Genomic DNA, 14,013 nt, shown 5'->3' on the forward strand with positions numbered 1-14,013 from the left:
GCTTCCTAATAAAATGCAGATAAGGAACTTTTATTTCATTTGAACAATCAAACATATGATCACATATATAATTACCAAACCTTGAGTCGAGCTTGTCTTTAACAACGACTGTACATGCCCAGCCAGTCTTCAAGAACCCTTAAACCTAGACCGCTCGGATACCAAGTTGTAACTACCTTGATAGCCAAGACCATTACACCATGTATTTTAAACGGTGTTGGACTTGCTAATTAAGTCATTTGGATATAAATGTGTAACTAAGGAAAATTACTGAATTAGGGTTTAAAGATTTTGATCGTAAAAATAGTTGTTTTCATTAAAAAGTTTGAGTCTGTACATGGGATCCCAAAAATAAATGTTTACAAGGCATTTACAGTATCAAAATCAATTACAACATAGGTCGACCTAAGTGGAAAAATTAAGTCTTGGCTCTACTCCTTGTAACTCACTCGGACGTGGCGGTCGAGCAGCTGCAAATGTACACACTGCCCCTAAAGCTCTCAAAATCATAGCTGGTCCAGCTTTCCCATCCCTTACCTGCACCACATAGCACCTATGAGCCAGGGATCAGCAAGAAAACTTAAATTAATAGATTCAATAAGAACCAGAAAGTAAACAATATGCTCAGCAATAAAAAACCTGCTCAAACAAACACATAATTCAATTTAGCAATCAATGAGTTAGACAAGTGCTATAGGCACTTTTGATTATTTAGGTGATGTTCAGGCCTGGCTCTCTTAAGCCAACTCTCAGATCTCATGGTCGACCCCGACTCTCTTAGGTCGAGTTGCATTCTGCACGCTTGACGTTGGCCCCGACTCCCTTAGGTCGAGCATTAAGATTAGATATAATCAAACATATAGATTACATAATATATAATCAAATGCATCATATACAAGCATGTCAGACAAGTAATCACATTTATAATCATAGTCATATCCAATAACAGGGGTCCGAGCCCCGACCACAACCAGGGTGCAGTTTTCTTGCCTCGAGCCCTAGCGGATAAGGTATGGCGATCCCGAGCACGATCCCTATTCCTAAGCCCTAGCGGTATAACCTCTGATTAACCCGTTTCCTAGCTTCCACTTCAAGTTGTGTGCTTCAAATTTCCCACTAAGCTTCAATCCCTAACTAACCTTGCTCCAAATCTCAAAGGTTCAAGAGCTCCAAACCAAAGTTATGAGAGAGAGTGAGAGAGAGAACTAATGAGAGAGAGCGAGAGAAACCAAGTGTGTTTTGTGTTTCTAGTTATTTCCTGAAGGCTTCCTAAGTCTGACCCTTGACACTAAAAAGACTAAAGTGCCCCTAGATCAAAACCTTACTCTTTAATGCCCCCAAGGGTGATACCGTCATTTGCCACTTTTCCCGCTAATCGTCAAATGGCACTATAAATTCCAAATTAATCCCCACATCCACAAATAATCATTAAATAACTACCCATCTCCCAATAAATCCCAAATACGCACTAAGTTTCCTAAAATACCCCCCTTGGCTCACCCCGAGCCGAGTATTTGACCCCGTTATGACTTTTCCACTAACCTGCTAACTAGGATCACCTCAAGTTGAATATTGCAAATATATCCACATAATAATGTGGTCTCAATCACATAACACATATAATTATATTTATACCCACAAAGAGTCAAAATTACAAATATGCCCTTATTAACAAGAACGGGCCCACATGCATATTTAATACACATTTACATGCATATATATTCATATTACCATAAAATTCACATATGCCACATAATCACACATATGTTAATTTAATTCCGCATATAAATCAAATTATGCCCTCTCGGCACACTAATCAAGGCATTAAGCCTTATTAGAAAATTTTAGACGTTACAGAAGATGCGAATTTTGAGTTTTGATTATGGGCATTAAAAATTGTGTTTTGGGGTTCAAAGTGATACATTGAGGTATCTAAGGGTGCCCTAAAAGTTTGGGAGCATTTGGAGGTGTTTAAGGTCAATTTTATGAATTTTGACCACTTAGCTGGTGTTGCATTGCCTAAAAGCCTAGGGTTTTGGCGATGCCCATCAGGAGACCATCGCCTATAGGCAGGCGACACGTCACCTAACGTGTCCGTACATACACACTTTTTAAGATCCAAATGACGTGTTTAAAAGCTCCAATCCTATTGGTTAGACTTAATGACGGTGCCTACACTATAAAGGGAATCTCATAGAGTTTTTATAGACTTGATCACTCTCAAATCTCTCTCTAACCTCTCTCTCTCTCTCTCTCTCTCTCTCTCTCTCTCTCTCTCTTGCTCTCAAGATCATAAGTTTTCTCCAAGAAATTCATAAATAAAGTGCTTGTCATTTTGAATTTAAAGGCTTGTTCCATTCCAACTCTCTTTCCTACTAGAGAAATCCTCAACCACCCTTTTCTTCTCTTTGTTACATGCCCATCTCCTCTCTTTTCCTTCTCATTTCCACATTTTCTCATTTTGGACCAAAAGTTATCAGCCCACTCTCTCTCATCTCTCTCATTTTCTCTCAAAGAAAAAGAAAGAAATATTTGCATCTAAGTTCCATTTTTCTCTTCTTTCTTCTTCTTTCTTTCCTCTTGGCCAAACCTTGTGCTCCATTGTGCCTTTGTTTTTCGAGTTGTACTCACTCAAAGATAGAGTTTAGAAGTATATAGAGTTGCATGCAAGTGGATTCAAGGAGATCATAGTGCATGTATGTATTCTAGCAATTTCAAAGATTGAATTGAAGGCAGCTATGAAACGCATAAGAGTTACAAGAAGGCTAGGGAAAAACAGAATCTAAGGATAGCATATCAAAGTACTGGATAAGTAGAGTAGAACCGCACATGGGAAAAAAGGAAAAATCATACAAAATATTAAGGAATCCAAGTAAGTCAACCTTTTACTTCTATGGCTACAACATGAATAGCTTGTGTATTGTTCGCTAGATTTAAGACACATGCACAAGTTGGCTATGGTGTGGAGTAACAGTAAGTACCGGTGCCAGCTAGGTCTTGATGGAGGTGTGGTATGTCGTGTATACAATCTGCTAGTGTGGTATGGGACTCGTTAACCACTCAACCTCGTTAGACTAGTGTGACTAAAGTCACACCTATAAAATTTGATGCAATGTTTACACTTTTATTGATATAAAAGGTGTTGATGCAGTTATTCGCCAATAGTGTATTAAGATATAATAAGGGAAAAATAGTGCTTGATGGTAAATCGTAACGAAAATAACAAGAATTCGCTCAAGAACACAAAACTTTTACGTGATTCATTGGTTAAAATCCACCTAGCCCATGAGTCAATATTATTGTTGTTTCTCTCTATTTTGGCAGAGTTTCAGTATTATAGAATAATGGTCTCTCCCTCCCTTATTCAATATTCCCAGTATTTATAGGGGAATTCCATGAACACGTTTGGGTAAGCGTGAGTCAATCACGTAATTACATAATGTCTATATTAAACATAAATCATTCTCATTTATGGTGGGATATGATTTGATAGCAAAATAAATATGGTCCTGCTATCTCGGATAATAAATATGATAGTCTGGTCATGAATAAGCGTATAAACAAATCCTGAATCTTTGGGGATCCTTTAATATGTGATAACTCTACACAATAGAGTTATTTTTCCATATTTTATATGCTAATTGTTGCTTAGTTCTTGAGTTTTTAATTAATTTATTAAGTTTTCAAGTAATTTTGAATTTATTAGTCATATCATGATTTTATATGCTTTTGAGTGTTTTTATAGATATTTTATTATAATATGTTGCAGTTTAATTATTTGAAATTAATATTTTTAGATTAAAAGTTAAAAATGTAATTTTATTGAACTTAATTGCCAAAGTAAATTAAATTTTAATTAATATTTTCATGGATTTAATATGGTTTATTTTATAATTGAAAATATTTTATTATAATTTATTGTTTACTTATTTTATAAGATGAACTTTGCATTTTTGTATGCTTGATAATAAAGAAGAGCAAAAAAATAAGAGAGATGTGTAGTTTTAAAAGAAAATAAAAAAAAAAGTGGCACTTTTCCTAGGCCCAAAGAGGCCTGCCCAGCCAATCAACCCACACCCAGATCCGGCCCACCAAGCAGCCCCCAGCCAGCTCCAAACATCACAGTCACTTGGGCCTTCTGCCTCAGCTCCCCTAGGCCTAGCCGAAGCCTTCCGAGCCACACGAGCCGCCTAGCTCCCTTGCCCAGCCAGGCCCGAAGCACCCCAAGGCCCACCTTCAGCAGCCCGCTAGCTTCCCAGCCTCCCAGCTGTGTCTTCGGCCCAGCCCGCCTGCCTTCACCCAACCAAGCTCCAGCCCATGGCCCAACATACGCAGTAGCCTCCCAGCCGCCTGACTCACCTGGCCCAGCCACCCTCCTCTCCTCTTGAGCCCATTTTGTCCCCTTCTCCCCTTGTCCTTAAAATGCCAAATGTTACCCAATTTTTACACACATTTCACCACAAAAATCATCATTATACCCTATAATTTACCTCTACATGCCATATCTACCTTGTTTAATTAATTTAATCAATTTAATTAATTTAAGTTGATCATTTTAATGCTCTCATTTTGGCTATAAATAGGGAATTTCAAGACCATTTTAGGGTGCTTAATTTTTGGTTACCATCTTCTTTCTACCATTTTCTCTCTACCCTTCTCTCTTCCATTTTGGGGTTTTTCAAGAGCATTTTCAAGTATGTATTTTGTTTATTTTGTAATTTCTATTCTAGTTATGTGCTTCTAATCTTTTTCATAAGATTATTAAGATCATGATGAAGCAACTTGTAACTAGATAATTTTATTTAGTATGTTGATTTCCCTTGTGATGCAACAAAGTTTATGGATTTTTCTTCTTCATATATGTGTTTCATCTTTAATATCTCATATTTTGGATTGTTAGATAATATTGAACTTTGTTCTTCATTTTGCAAAACATAATATTCTTTGTGTAAGATGTGTCATTAAATTGTACACATCCAATGCTTAGAACAAAAATATTGTGTTTGGCCTTATAAATAATGTTATTTGATTTTTTTTTCATTAGGTTGATTTACATTAAATACTTTGAAATTATACTTTTTTTGAAAAGTAAAGAAAAATCCTATCTTCTTAGAAATAATTTGTTATTAAAAGTATAAATCTATTTGGAAAATGATAGTTTGACTTATTTTAACTATCACTAAAACTTGGGAATCAATATACTAATAAGTATTATTAAACTTACATTTTGTGGATTCTAGTATCTTAATAATCTTTCCTTTTAACACTTATTTTCAAATCATTATTGGTTTATTTTCATTTTCTTGAATAGCTTTATTTTAAATCTTTTATTTTATGTTCATGACATTAAATCTCATCAATCTTTGGAGCTAGGTTAAAACTTATTAATTTTGGTTTAAAATGGTTTTCTTTTTTATTTTAGACAACTTCTTTGGGTTTGATCTCGTGCTTACACAAACACTATACTTCATATACGATTCGTGCGCTTACGAGTTATAAATTTTTAAAAACATACCCGTTTTGAGTCCATCAAGTTTTTGCCGCCGTTGCCGGAGAGTTGCAAGAAAATAAACAAAATTTATCTCAAGGTTAGTGAATTCTTCTACTAGTTATTTTGATTTTTGCACAAAAAAAAACTATATTTCAAACTATAAAAACTAAAAGAAAAAAAAAAGAGAAACCTAAATCTTGTCCTTTCACCATAAGCAATATTTGCTTAAAGGAAATTTGAACAAAATTCCCAATCCGCCTCTACTAATTAACCTCGGGGAGTTGTTAGTAGTGTGCGAGTAAGTGTAATCAAATAGGCCTGGAGATAAGTGAACCATAAAAATTATATTGTTGTGAAATCTCTAAAAAAATTCTAAGTATGCTCTGTGGTTGTGGTTTTTACTGATCTCCCACATCAGAAAATTGTTTGTTTGAGATTATCTATGTTGCTTTGTGAAAATTTTATGCATCATTGGGAACGTAACTCTAAAAATCGATTAGTAAAAAGACGTTTATCTTTGTTTGAAATTGAAAGTGTTAGTAAAAATTTGAGCATCGTGGAACCAATTTCTAATTCTGTTGATGAAAATGTTGTGCCTGAAAAAACTTTGCTTGAATATTTTGCACCTATTTCATCTAATGCTCCTTCATGTATTGTTCTTCCAACCAATTTTGCTACCCATTTTGAGCTTAAACCATCAATCATTCAATTGTTGCCATCTTTTTATGGGTTAGATAAAGAGGATCCTTACATGCATGTCAAAGATTTCTTAGAAATTTGCTCAACATTTAAATTTCAAAAAATTTCTGATGAGTCGGTCAAACTAAGATTGTTCCCTTTTTCATTAAAATTCAAATCAAAAGCTTGGTTAAATTCCCATCCCACGGGATCTATAACTACATGGGACAAACTTTCTAATAAATTCTTGCTGAAATTTTTTCCTATGTCTAAAGCTGATAGTCTAAGGAGAGAAATCTCCGAGTTTTTTCAAAAAGATAATGAAGAGTTTTATGAATGTTGGGAAAGATTTAAAGATTTATTATTGAAATGTCCTCATCATTGTTTTGAAAAATGGAGACATGTAAAATATTTTTATGATGCTTTGACTCCCTCTAACCGTCAAATTATTCAATCTATGCATACCGGAAAATTTTTAAAATTTCAAGGACAAGAGGGTGGGGACGCCCTTGAAGATTTATCTGTCAATTCGCAACAATGGAATTATTTTGATCCTAGGTCTAGGTCAACTAATTCACCAAAAAGAGGAGGAAGGTATGAAGTAAAAGATTAATTAGACTTAAGAACATCCTTAGACAAATTAGCGAGAAAAGTAGAAGCTTTAGCAATAAGCCAAACTATAAATTCTCCAATACAACCAAGACAAGATGTTTGTTCTATATGTTCTAGTCCTTGCCATAATGTCCAATCATGTCCTTCCTACCAAGAAGCCTTTTCTGAGGAGGCCAATGCTCTTCATGCTTATGGGAAACCAAACGATAGCCCATTTTCATCCACTTATAATCCAAATTGGAGAAACCATCCAAACTTTTCTTGGAGACAAAACCAACCTCAAATGAATCAAGGGCACCAATACAACACGCAAAACTAAACTCATGCCCCACAAAATCAACCATATCCTCAACAAAGAAAACCTTTCGTTAGAAGATACTTTATAACAATTTATGCAATCCACTCAACAAATCCTACAAAATCAATCTCAATCAACTACCAAACTCGAGACACAAGTAGGACAACTCGCTACTGCTTTAGCTGATAGAGAAAAAGGAACATTCCCTGGTCAACCTATCCCTAATCCAAAAGTTCAATATGAGATAGGAAAGTCTAGTCATAATGGAGAAGTCAAATCAATTTCAACTCATAGGTCCGGAAAGAACATTGTCAAACCCGATTACATGCCCGATGTTGAAAAAGAAAAAGAAAAGAGTTAGCGTTCTAGTTCTAATGCCAACGACTCTTCAGACAAGGAAACTCCTATCCATCCTTTCATTCCAAAAGTCTCATTCCCACAAAGATTACTACCAATTAAAAGAGGTGGTCAATATAATGACATCTTAGAAGTTTTTAAACAAGTTAGTATCAATATCCCTTTCTTAGATGCCATTAAACAAATTCCTGCCTACTCTAAATTTTTAAAGGATCTTTGTACTGTTAAAAGAAACACTAATGTTCCTAAAAAGGCATTTTTAACTGAACAAGCTAGTTCCATTATTCAATATAAGAGTCTTGTTAAATATAAAGATATTGGGTGTCCTACAATTTCATGCATTATTGGTGATCATTTTATTAACAAGGCTTTACTTGATTTGGGTGCTAGTGTGAATTTATTGTCTTATTCTGTTTATAAGCAACTTGGTCTTGGTGAACTAAAACCTACTTCTATAACTCTTCAATTAGTCGATCTTTCTGTAAAAATTCCTAGAGGCATTATAGAGGATGTTTTGATAAAAGTTGATAAATTTTACTTTCCTGTTGACTTCATTGTTCTCGATACTCAACCTGTGGAAAATATGCATGCTCAAATTCCTATCATTTTAGGTAGACCATTCTTAGCTACATCTAATGCAATCATTAATTGTCATAATGGTATTTTGAAATTATCTTTTGGAAATATGACTGTTGAATTGAATGTTTTTAATGTTGCTAAATCTGTTGAAGCCACACGGGCCGCCCAGCTCCCTTGCCCAGCCAAGCCCGAAGCTCCCCAAGGCCCACCTTCAGTAGCCCACCAGCTTCCCAGCCTCCTAGCTCTGTCTTCGGCCCAGCCCGCCTGCCTTCACCCAGCCAAGCTCCAGCCCACAGCCCAACATACGCAGCAGCCTCCCAGCCGCCTGACTCACCTGGCCCAGCCACCCAACAAGCCACCCTCCTCTCCTCTTGAGCCCATTTTGTCCTCTTCTCCCCTTGTCCGTAAAATGCCAAATTTTATCCAATTTTTACACACATTTCACCACAAAAATCATCATTATACCCTATAATTTACCTCTACATGCCATATCTACTTTGTTTAATTAATTTAATCAATTTAATTAATTTAAGTTGATCATTTTAATGCTCTTATTTTGGCTATAAATAGGGAATTTCAAGACCATTTTAGGGTGCTTAATTTTTGGTTACCATCTTCTTTCTACCATTTTCTCTCTACCATTCTCTCTTCCATTTTGGGGTTTTTCAAGAGCATTTTCAAGTGTGTATTTTGTTTATTTTGTAATTTCTATTCTAGTTATGTGCTTCTAATCTTTTTCATAAGATTATTAAGATCATGATGAAGCAACTTGTAACTAGATAATATTTATGTTGTATGTTGATTTCCCTTGTAATGCAACAAAGTTTATGGATTTTTCTTCTTCATATATGTGTTTCATCTTTAATATCTCATATTTTGGATTGTTAGATAATATTGAACTTTGTTCTTCATTTTGCAAAACATAATATTCTTTGTGTAAGATGTGTCATTAAATTGTACACATCCAATGCTTAGGACAAAAATATTATGTTTGGCCTTATAAATAATATTATTTGATTTTTTTTGTTTCATTAGGTTGATTTACATTAAATACTTTGAAATTATACTTTTTTTGAAAAGTGAAGAAAAATCCTATCTTTTTAGATCTTAATAGTATAAATCTATTTGGAAAATGATAGTTTGACTTATTTTAACTATCACTAAAACTTGGGAATCAATATACTAATAAGTATTATTAAACTTACATTTTGTGGATTCTAGTATCTTAATAATCTTTCCTTTTAGCACTTATTTCCACATCAGTATTGGTTTATTCATTCTCTTGAATAGCTTTATTTTTAATCTTTTATTTTATGTTCATGACATTAAATCTCATCAATCTTTGGAGCTAGGTTAGAACTTATTAATTTTGGTTTAAAATAGTTTTCTTTTTTATTTTACATAACTCCTTTTGGTTCGATCTTGTGCTTACACGAACATTATACTTCATATACGATTCATGCGCTTGCGAGTTATAAATTTTTAAAATATACATGTTTTGGGTCCATCAAGTTTTTGGCGCCATTGCCAGGGAGTTGTAAGAAAAGAAACGAAATTTATCTCAAGGTTAGTGAATTTTTCTACTAGTTATTTTAATTTTTGCACAAAATTAACTATATATACAATATAAAAAATATATATTTAAAACTATAAAAACTAAAAAAAAAAAGATAAAAAGAAAATTTGGGACGGTTCTACCACCCAAAAATAAACTTACTTATATATTTATAGTTGATGGTACTTGTGCCTCCTAATTTTGTTGTAATTTTGTTATAGTTTTTATTCCTTGTATTTCTTTGTTAGTTGACGGCACTTGTGCCTCCTAACCTTTATTGTATCTTTCTTTATTTATCTTGTTGTAGTTTTTATTTTATTTTATTTTTGCAAGTTACTAGTTGATGGCAGTTTTGCCTCCTAGTCTTTTATCTTATGTTTTAGTTTATGGCACTTGTGCCTCCTAATTTTTACCTTATTTTTGTTATGGTTGATGGCATGTTATGCCTCCCTACTCTTGCCTAAATTTTAGTCTTATTTAATTTTTCCTTATTTTTCTTTATCTTTTTTCATATTATTTTGTAATTGTGAAGAAAAAATACTTCAAAAAAAATATTTGAAAAAAAAAAGAAACTTAAATCTTGTCCTTTCACCATAAGCAATTTTTGCTTAAAGGAAATTTGAACAAAATTCCCAATCCACCTCTACTAATTAATATGTGTTATATTTGAATCACCACGAGCTGCATATCTCTCATGCGCTTGTGCTCTGACAGCTATCTGACCCCGAGCAAGCGCTTTTACAGCTCTCTTATTCTTAGTTCGTGGTAAAGTCAGGACGCCTAATACTAGGTCTGACCATTATGAATCTTGAGCTGTCCACATGGATAACAATCAGATATCCTACTTGGTTATCTTTCCACGTATTTATCTGCCAGCTGTACCCGAGTTGAGTGAATGAACTCGTGCTAAAATTATGGTACAACATTTTCCCCCCAAGTTCCTGCTCGTGTTTGATGTCGTCATTTTCTGACATACATAGTAAGGGCTTTTAGACATCTATCAAATAAAACCATGACTGCCTACTACTCAAGTATTGGACACGTGGTTTACCGCAATTAGCGTCTGGTCGGGTTTCGAGGACTGAAATAATTTTCTTGTCAACTTTTTGCCACCATCTGGTCTATTTAATCTTGGCCCTTGGATCTCGAGATACCCCAATTGGATGGCCCAGATTAATTTATGTATTTTACGTATAATTAGGGTGATCAGACTTCAAACCTCACCACCTTTGCATTTGAAAATTTCCCATTTCTAAACTCTCAATCTTCCCTTCTTCTTCCTCAGAATCCCCAAAGTTTTTCATTGTGACCAATTCAGAAGCTTTCCAGGAGCTTTTTGTTGCCGAATCTACATCCTCTAATCACGGAACATATTGCCTGTAAGTATCTCATCCGTGGGTTTGAAAAGTTCTCCCTTTTTTTTTGTTCTTCATTATCCGATGAGATTTCTGTTTTCAACAATGTTCATCCACAACATTCATTGTTTGTTACCATTAGGCTATTTCTAAATGTTCATAGGAAATAAGTTTCGATTTAGGTTCAATGGGTGAACCCTAACATGTATTCGAAATAAGACATTCATAAAACTGGGCAAATTTCTAGGTTAATCTGGGGTAGCTCTATTGGAAAATTAGTTTAAAGAATACCCATTCGAGGTAAAGAAACTGAAGGGACTTTAGGTTTAATACCAGGTAGCTTAGGGGCTACGCTTCCTTGAGCGGTTTTACACTAAACTGCTTTCCAAAGGAAAGTAATGGGTTTGACACTTCTGACACGTGGATCCCGAAGTATCTGGGGATTGTTAAGAAACCGAGGCGCGTAGCCTAGGATATCGCATGGCACCACACGCTGGGGCTAAGGCTAACTTTAGCTCATATAATGAAACTAATCCATTTCGTCCTTCGTATCTTTACAACATAGTTATAAATCATCTTAGGTCGCCTACTAACTAGGTTGCTTTGTCGTCAGGCGATCTGCTGACACCGTCTAAGAAGAAATCCACGAGCTCATCCACTCAACGCAAAGACAAAGGAAAGCAGGTCGCCCCTAACTCTCCTATTCTGCACTTCAGTCCGGTAGTGGAGAAAGAAGTTCCTGTCCACCCCAACACATTCTTTGAGGTCGAGCATATAATCTCAAAAATCAAGACTCAAGGGAAAGTGAATAAAACCATGTTGAGTCACAACATCGAGATCGGAGCTGGTGGTCTCCTCGCCCGACCTGCATTTGAAGGGGAAAGGATCTGTGCCCCTTTCCAAGATGATTATGCGGCCTAGAGTGATGAGCATCTGAAGGCTGGGGCCTTCCTTCCCTTGGACTAGTATTTCATAGATTTCTTAAACTACGTAAAACTAGCTCCTTTCCAGCTCCCCCCAAATTCAAATAGACTTTTGGTGGGGCCGAAATATCTGTTCTTGAGGCAAGAGTGGGAGGTCCCCTCTCCAGCAAATATTTTATTATTTTTCTGTATCAAAGCAAGCCCCGACCAGAGAGGACACGGTGATGGGTTTTACTACCTCATGTGGTTTCCATGCTTTGCCTCCATCATTGATCTTCCCAGCCATCCAAATGACTATAAAGATATATTCTTTATGTCGAATGGCTTCAAGAATTGCGAACACCGATACTTCAACCAGCCTCATAAGTCTTTTACCTTAGTAAATCAATCTCGTGAACTTTTATTTCTATTACTTGAAATATATTTTTGTTTGTACATGCCCTGATTGAGTTTGTTTCTCATGCAGCCATATTCGCCAGGATAGAAAAATATGTGACCCTCAGGGGTCAGTATGAGAAATTGTCTAAACTTTCCCCTAGGGAAAAAGATTATTGCCAAATCGTGAATGATGTCAAGATGTTGGCTTGTAAGCTGATCGGCGAGGGCCAAACACTGCTCCTGAGGATCCGAGCTCCTCTTCCGGTGATCCCCGAGCTTCCCTCCTCTTAAGAGGTTTTGCCAACCGCTTAGGATACCGACGAGGAAGAGGCCGAGGTGCCTCTCGTTCAAAAAATATGGGCTCCCAAAGCTGGTTAAAGACCTGATACTGAACGGGCTGCTTCTGGGGTAGCAGCCAGCCCCTTTGGCCAAGGTAACCCATACCTTTTTAGGGAGTTAAATTGGGCTGCTGCTAGCTTTAGGTTAATACGTTTTAACCTCAACCAACTAGTTAGTCACCACCTTACCGACCCAAACCTAAATGTGACTCTCCTCCAATGTGTGGATCATTTGGTGGTACGCTACGACCACAACTATCCCAAAGGCACCATTGCTGTCAACAATACACTGAACTTTAGATCTTCTATCTTTGAAGAATATGAGACCAACCTTAGGACTTGGCCCTCTTTGCTCCAAGGGGAATTTGCTCCTGGATTTAGGCAGTATGTAGACGAATCTAGCCCCGAGGAGGGACCTGAACCCCCCATGATCTTAGAGATTGTATCCTTAGATTCCCTCTCCCCTCCATTAATCCCAGAGTTGAAGGTCATTCTTTTCCTTGTTCATACACCCGAGCTGGTGATAATAAATTCCTCCCCCAGCCCCGAGGGTAGGATCTTTATCTTCCCTATTTCTTTTTCTATTTATATCTTTGAAACATTTCTTTTGTGAATTAACTTTTTTGTTCATTTTAGGCGAAGAGATGGAATCGACAAGAGCCCCCGACCTAAGGACTACCTTTCAAACTAAAAAGTCTGGAATTGGCCCCATCGTGAAGAGGCCCAGGGTGGCGAAGAAGGCCACCCCTAAAACAGGGGATACTACGAAATCCCCCTCTAAGGGTAAAGACACGAGCTCCGCTCGGGAACCAGCTCCGGTGACTTCCGTCACCATTGGGCAGGTTCCTCCTCCTCCCTCTTGACACATGCCTCCTCCTCCCCAAGTAATACAAGCCGATGCCCCCACTGTCCGAATACCGGTTGAGCCCCAGGACTTGGAAAAGATCCCCAAAGCCTTTTGGGGTATCCTGTATGAGACACCGACTCATATGGTGGGCCATGCATACAAAGCCAGTGCGAGGGATCTGAGGGCCATTGAGGAGCGCAGCCTGGAGGATGTCCTCAATTCTGCTATGGGGATGAATCTCACTATGAGTCCTTCTCCCACATCTGATTTTTTGTCTGTGTTCTGCCTCTTATATTTTTTACTTGTTTTGTTATTTTATAGTCTGTCCTGGCCCAATATCGAAGCATAGCTTGTGTTAGGGCCAGAAATGAAGAGCTCTGAGCTGAGCTGGCCTCTACCAAGGAAGGTGAGCAGGCCACCAGAGTTGCCTTGATAGTTGCTCAGAAAAATGAGCATGTTGCTAAGGCTGCTCTTATCTCTTCCCAAGAAAGCGAACAGGCCGCAAAAACCGCACTATCTGCCTCCCAAACTAGGGTCGTAGAGGCGAACGACCATGCTAAACAGCTTCAGGTCGAGAATGGTGAGTTCAAACCGAAACTACT

General features: G+C 36.8%; 1 non-coding gene across 1 annotated transcript; it reads right to left on the reverse strand.

Moving 5' to 3' along the window:
- Nucleotides 1–6,449: 6,449 nt before the first annotated feature.
- LOC133807568 (small nucleolar RNA R71) lies at nt 6,450–6,556 on the reverse strand. The gene has a single exon (XR_009879474.1). It is a non-coding gene; the product is annotated as a small nucleolar RNA R71 (small nucleolar RNA).
- Between the last annotated feature and the right edge of the window lie 7,457 nt (nt 6,557–14,013).

The sequence above is a fragment of the Humulus lupulus genome, chromosome X (genome assembly GCF_963169125.1).
Source record: "Humulus lupulus chromosome X, drHumLupu1.1, whole genome shotgun sequence".
NCBI classification, from domain to species: domain Eukaryota; kingdom Viridiplantae; phylum Streptophyta; class Magnoliopsida; order Rosales; family Cannabaceae; genus Humulus; species Humulus lupulus.